The following is a 12,354-nucleotide window of genomic DNA, read 5'->3' as shown; positions in this document are numbered from 1 at the left end:
ATAGCTGTATCGAGACTTTCATCAAGGTGAAATAGCTGATGTCTGTATGGTTTTATTTCTCTCCATCAAGCCGCAAACGCTATTTCCGGCGCTCATTCTGGTGTGGAGGAGGCGTGCGCAGCTTCCCATTGGCTGCAGGAGCTTCCTGCAGCCAATGGGAAGCTGGCCAGCGTCACAGAAGGCGGTCCCCACTCTGCTCCGTGCCAGTTTAGCACGGTGCATGGGAGCCAACCGAACGGGCGGCAGGGGTCCCTGAGCAGGTGGCGGGGGTCCATGGGCCGGTTAAACAACCCCCATGGGCCGCTTGTGGCCCATGGGCCTTGGGTTGCCGACCCCTGTTATACAATAATCCTTTGACAATAATAAAAGTTTCCTGGAAGAGCGGTTGGCTGTTAAACCACTCTGGCCATTGTAGCTTTGTGAGGGGAATAGGGGCCACCTAACAACTCCCTTAAGAAACTACAGGCCTCAGGTTTCTTTCAGGGAAGCCATGCCTGTTTTAAAGTGCTATATTTCTGCTTTAAAATTTCCCAGTAGTGATGTATGGAAGTGAGAGCTGGACCATAAAGAAGGCTGATTGCTGAAGAATTGATGCATTTGAATTATGGTGTTGGAGGAGACTCTTGAGAGTCCCATGGACTGCAAGAAGATCAAACCGATCCATTCTGAAGGAAATCAGCCCTGAGTGCTCACTGGAAGGACAGATCGTGAAGCTGAGGCTCTAATAGTTTGGCCACCTCGTGAGAAGAGAAGACTCCCTGGAAAAGACCCTGATGTTGGGGGAAATTGAGGGCACAAGGAGAAGGGGACGACAGAGGATGAGATGGTTGGACAGTGTTCTCAAAGCTACCAGCATGAGTTTGACCAAACTGCGGGAGGCAGTGGAAGACAGGAGTGCCTGGCGTGCTCTGGTCCATGGGGTCATGAAGCGTCGGACACGACTAAACAACTAAACAACAACAATTTCTGCTTTAAATGTGTAGTACAGATGGAGGCCTCAGCGGGGAGGGAGTTCCACATGCTTTTAGCAGCATTCCCCAATCTGCTACCATCCAGATGTTTGCACTACAATTCCCATCATCCCTGACCACTGGTCACACCAACTGGGGCTGATGGGAGTTGGAGTCCAACAACATGTGGTTGGGTAGGGCTGCCTTATAGTAAGCAGGGGTATATTAAAAACATGTTTTTATAGAAACGTCTTTATATTCTTGTATGCTTAGCAGGAGAATGAAACTTCTCACATTTTTGGTTTCTGGCATCCGTTTACTGGGGGAAATGAAGTTCTCACTGGGCCAGTAAAATGTGATAACCTGCCTCCCACCACCACCGTTTACCCCAGGGAATTGTGGGCCTTCTCTATTTGAGGTATTCTCAGAGGAGCAGACATTGTTGCCCCACCCCAGCTATTGTGGGTGATGCAGCCCAGCGAAGCAGAACACTCATCCTGTCAGGTGTCTGAGCCCCCTGACCCCCGACTTCTTTTGTGTGGGTTGTGGTGGTGGGCCCCACCCTACTCAATTTCCTTTCTGCAAAATCTCAGCTTCTGCTGAAAGAACTGAAGCAGTGGCATTGTGCCACGTTCTGAAATTCAGGAGGAGAGTCTAAAAATGTTGGCAGCTCTGTTGATATCTCTCTCCTGCACATATGTCGCGGGAGCAGGCCGGTTAGTAATCGCACCATTCAGAGTTGGAGTTAACACTTTATTAGCAAAAATACGATCTCCACAAACTTGGTCAGATGTCAGGCCTAATGAGGAGAGCAGCTCATTCTCAGGGGTTTTACTCCATTAGAATCAGTTGCTGTCACAGCCATCTAAGTCCCGTCCTCTCTGGGGCTTTCCCCTAGCAATCGGAGACTATGCCTGATTGCAGCCAAGCTGTCCTCCGCTCTTTTTATGCCTCTTCTGGTTCTGGGAGACAAGCGGGGAGGGGAGCTTGTGGCAGTAGGAGCAGGAGACACCCGTGACTCTTCACCAACCTGACTCATCTCTGCCTCTTGTCCTCTCCCCTCTCCTCCTTCCGCTTCTGCCTCTGATTCTGGATTGCTCTCTGCCACAGACTCCCCTTGCTCACTAAAGCCTGTTACCTCTTCAGCTTCTGACACCTTCTCTTCTCAATTTAACCCTCTAACCGCTCATAACCACTCCCTGGGCTCTGAGCCCTCTTTCCTTGGAAAGTTCCCCAGCTGGTTCCCCCCACTCCCCACAAAAAGGTGTTTTTGGGGGCACGGAGGCCAACCTTTTCCTGGGGGAAATAGTGCCCAAAATCACACAAGATCACAGCAACCAAAATGGCCGCCATTCTCTCATGATAAAGTATAGGGCATGGGCAGGCAAACTAAGGGCCGGGGGCCAGATCTGGCCCAATCACCTTCTAAATCCGGCCTGCAGATGGTCCGGGAATTAGCGAGTTTTTACATGAGTAGGATGTGTGCTTTTATTTAAAATGCATCTCTGGGTTATTTGTGGGGCCTGCCTGGTGTTTTTACATGGGTAGAATGTATGCCTTTATTTAAAATGCATCTCTGGGTTATTTGTGGGGCATAGGAATTCGTTCATCCCCCCCCCCAAAATATAGTCCGGCCCCCACAAGGTCTGAGGGACAATGGACCGGCCCCCTGCTGAAAAAGTTTGCTGACCTCTGGTATAGAGTGTTCTGGCTTTTTCAGGACACTTGTGGGGTATGTATTTGCTCCACCCGCTTTCGCTTCTGGCCCCACTCACCACTGGCTTATTGCCCCCAGAGTGGAATGCAGCCCCTGGGCTTATGCACACACATGCACCACAGAGCAGCATAATTCCAGATTACAGTGGTACCTCGGGTTACATAGCTTCAGGTTACATACGCTTCAGGTTAGAGAATCCGCTAACCCAGAAATAGTGCTTCCAGTTAAGAACTTTGCTTCAGGATGAGAACAGAAATCGTGCTCCGGTGGCGCGGCAGCAGCAGGAGGCCCCATTAGCTAAAGTGGTGCTTCAGGTTAAGAACAGTTTCAGGTTAAGTACGGACCTCCGGAACGAATTAAGTACGTAACCTGAGGTACCACTGTAGTTGAGATTCATGGAATAGTGGGCTGCCCCATCTTCACTTCTAGTAAGCCGTAATTTAAAACAAAAGTAGCCACATGAACACCTATCCGCCACAATTCATTTTTTTTTTTAAAATAAATTTTTATTAAGATTTTAGAAAACAACAGATTCATCATTTCAAAATGTATCATTTCCATAGATAAGGTTCATATAAAAAGCAAAAACAGCATAAAAACAAAAATATATAGCAGAAAAAAGAAAGAAAAAAAGAAAAAAAAAGAAAAATGAAAAACCCTTTTTCTTAAATTTCTAAAGTTCCATACCCCTCTGTCTTGACCTCCTCACATCCCCCTTTTTTGTGTTCCTCTTTATTCCAATCCAATTCAGCAAATTCAAAACCTTATTTAAGCCATACTTAATTTTACCTTCTTCTAATTATTATGTCCCGATTTTCCATTTTTTTTTTAATCCATATCTCCTCTTATATACTATGACATAATAATGTTCTGTTCATAACCCCATATCCTTTTTAGCATTCTTCTTTTAATTCACCTTTAACCAAGTCACACAAACCCTGTTACCTTCACTTCCCACATCATATTAGCACTCCAAGATTTTACAATATTTCTGTAAATAGTCCTTAAACTTTTTCCAGTCCTGTTCAATCAAATCTTCTCCCTGATCGCGGATTCTGCCAGTCATTTCAGCCATCTCCATGTAGTCGATCACTTGCGTCTGCCATTCCTCCACGGTGGGTAAATCTTGTGTCTTCCAGTACTTGGCAAGAAGTATTCTTGCTGCTGTTGTTGCGTACATAAAAAATGTTCTATCTTTCTTTGGCACCCATTGGCCAACTATGCCCAGAAGAAAGGCCTCTGGTTTCTTAGGAAGGGTACTTTTGAATACCTTCTTGAGTTCATTATATATCATCTCCCAGTAAGCCTTGACCCTTGGGCATGTCCACCAAAGGTGAAAGAATGTTCCCTCAGCTTCTTTACATTTCCAACACTTGTTGTCAGGCAGGTGATAAATTTTTGCAAGCTTGACTGGGGTCATGTACCACCTGTAAATCATTTTCATAATATTCTCCTTTAAGGCAATGCATGCCGTAAACTTCATACCGGTGGTCCACAACTGCTCCCAGTCAGCAAACATAATGTTATGACCTAAATCCTGCGCCCATTTAATCATTGCTGATTTAACCGTTTCATCCTGCGTGTTCCATTTCAACAGCAAGTTATACATTTTTGACAAAATCTTAGTTTTGGTTCTAACAGTTCTGTTTCCAATTTTGATTTCTCCACCTGGAAGCCAATTTTTTTGTCCAAATTATAGGCCTCTCTTATTTGATAATAATGAAGCCAATCTCGCACTATCCGCCACAATTCAATGAATGCGACCATGGCACGCCGGAAACATTCCTTTTAGGAATTATAACAAATGACATCCCCAAAGGCAGGAAGGGAATCTTTTTATATGGAACAGCCGCCGCAAGGTTGCTGATTGCAAAAAAATTGGAAATCAGAAGGAGTACCAACATTGAAAGACTGGCAACAGAATTTTTTTGAAATGATTGAATTAGCAAAAATGATGGCAACAATTAGAATGCAATCTAATCAAAAGCTCAAACAGGAATGGAAATGTGTAGGAGAACACATGACCGAAATATGCTCCAACAAGAATTTATTGATATGTATAGACTGATTTCACAAAGTTAAGTTAAGCAGATATATAAGAATGAATGTTTAATTATTAAGATATGTGGGAGCCAGGGTGGGAGCCAGAAAGCCCTGGCCGAGGTTTGTAGTGCCACCTGGTGTCTTGCTGACCCAGTGACCAGCATGTCTGTGCCTTACAATGTATTAGAATTGTATTGACCTTAAAAGGAGTTGTGTTTCCTCTGGGCAGTGTTGACCCTATATGGTGTGGGTGGGTTTAAGCTTGGCCGGATGAGGTAACATGAGACACTGGGATGCAGCCATGCGGCTGGAGAGAACAAAGGGTAATATAAAAGTGACCGGACTGGAGAGGAGAAGATGTCTGAAAGAGCTGCCCCTCAGTCCAAGGAAATAAGCTAGCTCTCTGCGTCTTTATTTTATGCTGAATTGCGCCACTTGGAACAGCGGGACTGCTACAAGTGGTGCCCCGTGTGAGGCTGAATGAAAGATACGACTGAGGTTTTTAAAAGAGAGCTAAGAAGCAAGATTTGAAGCAAACAGTCTGGGCCAGACTGTGAGAAGATTTTTGATCCAAGCAGTGGATATTCATCGACTTACCTCGCCTGGAAAAGGTTTCAAGCGCTATTCATCTACGGATCCAAGGTTAGTCGATCCCTTAAATATTGATTTTAGAAAAATGGGCAGCTCTTTGACTACTCCCCAACAGAAATTTTTAAAAGACTTAAAATTTCTCCTCTCCTGCAACAAATTGGAAGTCCCTGAGGGTGATTTGATACAGCTCATTCTGTGCATTGATGAACATTGCCCCTGGTTTCCTGCAGAAGGAACTTTGGAATTAAAACATTGGGATGAAATTGGAACACATTTTCATGGACTTCCCAGCATTGCTGTTCGGAATTTAAATGCATGGTGCAAGGTTCGATATGCTATGGATTCTTTATCACCAAAAAATATCTCCATGGCTGCATTGCCAACACAGGCTTCAGCTTCTTTAATTCAGCCTGCTGTCCTGCCATGTGTTCCAGCCCTTGCTTTGCCTGCAGCCCCAGATCCCAAACCTCCAGACTGCAGTTCCTCACCAGAGAACCCAAATCTGCAAAAATACCGTGGTCTGGATGGAAATGATCCTGCTTTTTCAGCAGCAGCAGAAACAGCTACCCCTTTGCAACGTGCAGTATTTGCCTGTTCCTTAACTCAGGATACTATGGCATTCCCTGGTGTTCCAGCAGGAATTCAAGCCCAGCTTTTGGTTCCAGATGAATTCAAGCCTTTGGCACGTACAGTTTTACCCCCATCAGCTGGTGTATTGTTTGCTCACGAATGGGAAATTGCCTGTGGTGCTTATGCTCCTGCTTTACTGCAACAAGCAATGAGAAAAATCAGGCTGATTACAGCAGTGAGTAGCCAAATTGAAAATCCTGAAGCCAAACAAATAACTATCAAACAATTGGCCTTTGAAAATGCCAATGAGGATTGTAAGGTTGTGTTGCGTCCGATAATACACCTTCCTGCCATTGACGCAGCTACGATGCTTCGCATTTGTCAGTCTGTTGGTACAGCCACCCACAAGGCTCATTTGCTGGCAGCAGCGCAAAATAAAAACCAACCTGTAGCCATCAATACAGCGTTTCCAGCGTGGCAAACCAAGATCACTGATACCTCAGTGTGGGTAGAACAGTGGCCTCCACCAAAAGAAAAAACTGCAGCAATGGCACCATCTCGTTTCTGAACAGCTTATTTCTGAACAATTGACTTTTGACATTGAATCATTTTCATCCCACTGGATCCAGCAGACAGGAACAGTTTGCTTTTACATTGCCAGTATATAACAAATTGCAATCCACCCAGCGATATCAGTGGATTGTTCTGCCACAACAGCATGCGGAACTCCCCTACACTTTGCCAAAAATTTGTGGATGAAGCATCGAAACCTTTCCGCATGCGCCACCTAGAGGTGCTGAACACAAGCTGCACCTGGCAGTATTTGCTACACCATTGTTGCCAACAGGAAATTTATATGCTCAGACGGACAAGAAGAAGACTATCTGCATTATAGAATGGTTACATTTACCTCATACCCCTTTGAAGAACATTTATTCCGCAAATGAATCCACATCAGACAATTGTTATCAAAGGACGCTCACGTGCTATAACTTTGAGCAGTTTTGATGTTGCATCAATTTATATGCCATTTTCACAGACTGAACAGCAGCATTTATTGATCACAAATGCTGCCATGCAAATTGTTTTGGCTGATTTTATAGGTCATCATTTTTAATCCTCCAAAGGATGATCGTTTGACATTTCTGACACAAGTCACTTATGTTTTGACTATCCCCTTGTCTCTCACACCTCTCCCCTCTGCACTAACCCTTTTCATGGATGGAACGAAAAATAGGGGGGGGTGACATGGGAAGAGGGAGGAAAATGGAAAAGGTTATTTACCTCTCCACAGACTTCTGCCCAGCGAGCAGAGCTAGCGGCTGTGATTCTTGCCTTTCAATCCTTTCCTACTCATTCTTTCAATCTTATTGTGGATACTCAGTATGTATATCGCTTTTTGCTATTTTACCAATATCTTATATAACTCCTTCCTTGGATTCTGACTTGTTTTCCTTGTTTCTCGCCCTGCAAGCCTTACTTCAGCACACTATCCGCTGTTTCTAAGTCATGGGTAAACCTACGCGTATCAAAACTGATAATGGTCCAGCATATATTTCTAAAACATTTTCGGAATTTTGTATGTTGTGGAATGTGAAATTAACTCATGATATACACTTTAACTCCATAGGGCAAGCGATAGTGGAAAGAGCGCACCTGACGTTCAAAACACTATTGCTAAAACTGCTTGGCGGCCGAAGCATTCGAACAGCACTCATTCCTTCAGCTGTTCACCAAGTTCTTTTTGTGCTTAACATTCTTTTATATCCAAATACTAGGACCCATACTCCCGCGGAATTGCATTTTAGGAAGGAGGAGGCACTCCCTCGCCCCTTGGTGGTGTACAGACGCTTGCCTGATCCCGCATGGCATGGACCTGTCCCGCTGATCACGTGGGGACGAGGGTACGCGGCAGTGGATGTCGAGGACAAGCCTTTATGGGTTTCAGCTCGATGTGTGCAGCCATGGCAAGTCCCTTCAACTGCGGAAGTGCTTCCTAACCATTTGCCTTGCCATCCTTTGCTGCACCATTATACAAGGAAGAGAAGCAGACGACACAGTCCAGTTGAAACCACCATATTTCACCTTATTGGCTGGCAAGCAGCAGTTGCCTGAATCCTACACTGGCTGGCAGTATTCACGGCTCAGCCACTCTCGAACTAGAAGAACAGTGTTGTTGAATAAGACCTTTAAGGGTGAAAATTATCATAAGATATGGAGGAATAATACTTTTGTACAAGTTATGATTAAGTTTACTAGTTAATTGCATGCTTCTACATGTTGGGTATGTATGCCTGCCCCCAGTTATTTTCAAATTAAAGAGGGGAAAGAATCATGGGGCATATATCCAAACTGTCAATATACATTGAAATTCATGTTTAATAGCTCTTGTTCTCTTACAGGAACATACAGTGACCAATCTCAGTGCTATAGAAGTGATACCAGTGCATGGCTATTAAACTAGAAAAGAAGCCTACCATGCAGCATGGAATCAGAATTCTTACATTCTTAGCTTCCGGATGGAAGTTGGCTTCGACATTTATTGATTATAGTGATTATTATAGTAGTTATTTGCATTATTTTGTGTTGCTATATACAATGTATTCATTCTTTTTTGTGTTGCTATATACAATGTATCCTTTCTTAATTTCTGTATGTACTGCATGGTTCTCCAGTCCACGGCCCGCTTCCGGTGTCAAAAGAGTCGCTTCTCGCGCTCGACAAAGCCATTGGTACTGATATATATGATTATGCTTAAAATATAAAGAAAGAGGGCATGTGGGAGCCAGGGTGGGAGCCAGAAAGCCCTGGCCGAGGTTTGTAGTGCCACCTGGTGTCTTGCTGACCCAGTGACCAGCATGTCTGTGCCTTACAATGTATTAGAATTGTATTGACCTTAAAAGGAGTTGTGTTTCCTCTGGGCAGTGTTGACCCTATATGGTGTGGGTGGGTTTAAGCTTGGCCGGATGAGGTAACATGAGACACTGGGATGCAGCCATGCGGCTGGAGAGAACAAAGGGTAATATAAAAGTGACCGGACTGGAGAGGAGAAGATGTCTGAAAGAGCTGCCCCTCAGTCCAAGGAAATAAGCTAGCTCTCTGCGTCTTTATTTTATGCTGAATTGCGCCACTTGGAACAGCGGGACTGCTACAAAGATACAAAAACACAATCTCGATAATAAAGTTAGAAAATAATAACAAGGAAGTCACGCACGGGTGGAGGGAAGACACAGGACAAGAAATAAGAAATGGGTAAATGTTGGTACATAATGAAATGTGAAAATGCGAATTTACAAATATAATGTATATGTATCATGTAAAGATTTCATATATGTATCGCAACATTTTGTTGTTGTTGTTGTTTAGTAGTTTAGTCGTGTCCGACTCTTCGTGACCCCACGGACCAGAGCACGCCAGGCACTCCTGTCTTCCACTGCCTCCCGCAGTTTGGTCAAACTCATGCTGGTAACCTCGAAAACACTATCCAACCATCTCGTCCTCTGTCGTCCCCTTCTCCTTGTGCCCTCCATCTTTCCCAACATCAGGGTCTTCTCCAGGAAGTCTTTTCTTCTCATGAGGTGGCCAAAATACTGGAGCCTCAGCTTCACAATCTGTCCTTCCAGTGAGCACTCAGGGCTGATTTCCTTCAGAATGGAGAGGTTTGATCTTCTTGCAGTCCATGGGACTCTCAAGAGTCTCCTCCAGCACCATAATTCAAAAGCATCAATTCCTCGGCGATCAACCTTCTTTATGGTCCAGCTCTCACTTCCATACATCACTACTGGGAAAACCATAGCTTTAACTATACGAACTATATCGCAACATTAATAATAAATAAATAAATTTTTAAAAAATGAAGGGGGGGGGGAGAATGTGACCATGCCACACCACCCATTTATCACTCAGTGGCTCGTCACTTGATGGCTGCCGCATCACGTGATAGCTTGCAAATGTGAAAAAATCATCAGAGAGAGCTAGCGCTGTATAGTGGCTTAATAGACTGAGCTATAAAGAAGGTCTGAATGTTGCAGTGCCCTGAATCCTGGCTGTGGCCTTGGGCAAGCCACTTAGTCTCAGCCTCAGTCCTCCCACCTGTGATATGGGGGTAGTAATAGTGACTTAACGTACAGGGCTGCTGGTCTTTCAGCCATCAAGTGCTTAGCTGAACAGCAATATTTGTTTTTTTAAAAGTTTCTCATGAAAGTGAAGAACAATGGACAGACACACTTCGTCGGAGATTCCAAAAACAGGGAGTCACCACCCAAAAAGGCTTTGTCACAAAAATAAAACCATTTGGAGAGATCCCTTCAGCTATATGCATCTAAGTGCACTGCTTTTTAAAGAATACAGTGGTACCTCGGGTTACAGGGGCTTCAGGTTACAGACGCTTTAGGTTACATACTCTGCTAACCCAGAAATAGTACCTCAGGTTAAGAACTTTACCTCAGGATGAGAACAGAAATCGTGTGGTGGTGGCAGCGGGAGGCCCCATTAACTAAAGTGGTACCTCAGGTTAAGAACAGTTTCAAGTTAAGAACGGACCTGTACAGGTACAACTCTCAGGGATCTGGGATTGGCTGGAGCCGCACATCAGATGTGGAGTTGGTGGCAAATCCAGGTGTGCCGCTGTGTAATGTGTGAAACAGCCCTGTGAGTGATGAACACGGGCCAAACATGTGGTGGGTATGAATGTGTGAACCAACATTGTGTCTAACTTTGTGTGTTGGTGCTCCCAAAAGGTGGCTCAATATTGTAAGCAGATCGTTAGCAACGGGATCCTCCCCCACCCCCAGGAAAGATTAAATCCCAATTAAAGTGGATGAAGTGTGGGGCTGTGGGCTGGCTTTTGGCTGGCTATGGGTTTATCTGCTATTCCTCATGTTGCGCTGATTTCCTCTGGGGAAGAACCACTCTTCAGCGCTCAGTCGGAGCAAACGTCAATTCGGGTTTTCTCCTGATAGATGTTTGCTCCGATTTAGCACTAAAGAGAGGGTTTTTTTCCTTCCCCTGAGCAGTGCAGAGGGGAAACTGCTTGGATAAGCAGAAATGTGGACAAGCCCTACGTTGTGTGGCTGCTGTGAAAAATGTGCTTGCATAAAGAGCACCCATCTCATACCAAACACCCATTTAATATAGATTTGAATCTCTGGGAAAAGCTTTGTGTTATGTACTGAAGTTCTCACCCTGGGCCAGCAGGGGGATACTGTAGATAGTTTTCACTCAGGTCCACATATGCAAATAAGGGATTGAAAGTGACATTCAGTGATTGGATAGTTACAGAAAATGGTTACAGTTGCGTTGTAGTGGAGCTCTATATAAGCAGGCTGGCTGAACCCTTCAGTTCAGTTCTATTCTGGCCTGTGAATAAACAAGAGCTGTTTGAAGAATCACTGTGTTGTCTGATATGTTCACCCACAACTTAACACTTTGGAAGAGTGATCTGAAGTTCACAGCATGCTATTATTTGAAGGAGAACTACCTGAAAATGATTTATAGATGGTATTTAACTCCGAGTAGACTTGCTAAAATGTATAAGTCCGAATCATATAAATGATGGAGATGTAATGAGGTTGAGGGTATGTTTTATCGTATGTGGTGGACTTGTAAAAGGGTAAAAGAGTATTGGGAAATGATATATAATGAATTGAAAAAAAAATGTTTAAAAGTACCTTACCAAAAAAACCAGAGTCCTTTTTGTTGGGGATAATTCAGATGGAAATTCCCAGGTGTCAAAAATGACTATGTATGCTACTACTACTGCGGCTCGTGATTTGTTAGCCCAAAACCAGAAAACGAGCGAGGTCCCATCTAAAGATGAATGACAACTTAAGCTGATGGAATATGTGCAGCTTGCAGATTTAACATATAGAATAAGAGAACAAGAAGAACATACGTTTAAAGAAGACTGGAAAATGTTTACTGAATATATGGGTGAAAATTGTGTTCATTTAAAAACGCTGGTAGCACTATGATAAATTCAACAGTGTAAATAAGTTCTGATGGATGTAACAATGGATTGCTGAATGGTTCAGTTCATAGAAAATATTCAGGGATGTCTGGTATGCAAAATGAACCACGGAAAGAGAAGGGGAGTCATTGATTTAAGGTTGTTTAAATGAACATTTTGAAATGTAAATTAGAAATTTTAATAAAAATTATATATTAAAAAGAACCCAAACAAACACCCATTTCAATGCACCCTGGGGGGAGAGTCGTCAGGCCGCCTTGATCATTTCATTCCATTGCTTTTCTGGCGACTGTCATTCAAACTGGGTTTGTTGACCCAGTTTTTGTCTTGGATTGGCTAAGTTCAGCCTGAGAACACGAAGCCTGCGTTTTTAACAGCTCAGATAGCAATCTTGAGACTTCTCTCTTGTGGGAATGGAGCCCGTTGTCCTCTGTAGCGAGCGCCTTCTGAGCCCTGCTTCTTCTGCCCCAGTGGTCGAATGGAAACATCTGCTCTGTAAGTTCTGGTTTTGTGTG

Source organism: Podarcis raffonei, chromosome 2 (genome assembly GCF_027172205.1).
Source record: "Podarcis raffonei isolate rPodRaf1 chromosome 2, rPodRaf1.pri, whole genome shotgun sequence".
Lineage (NCBI taxonomy): Eukaryota > Metazoa > Chordata > Lepidosauria > Squamata > Lacertidae > Podarcis > Podarcis raffonei.
This window is presented reverse-complemented; position numbering follows the sequence as displayed.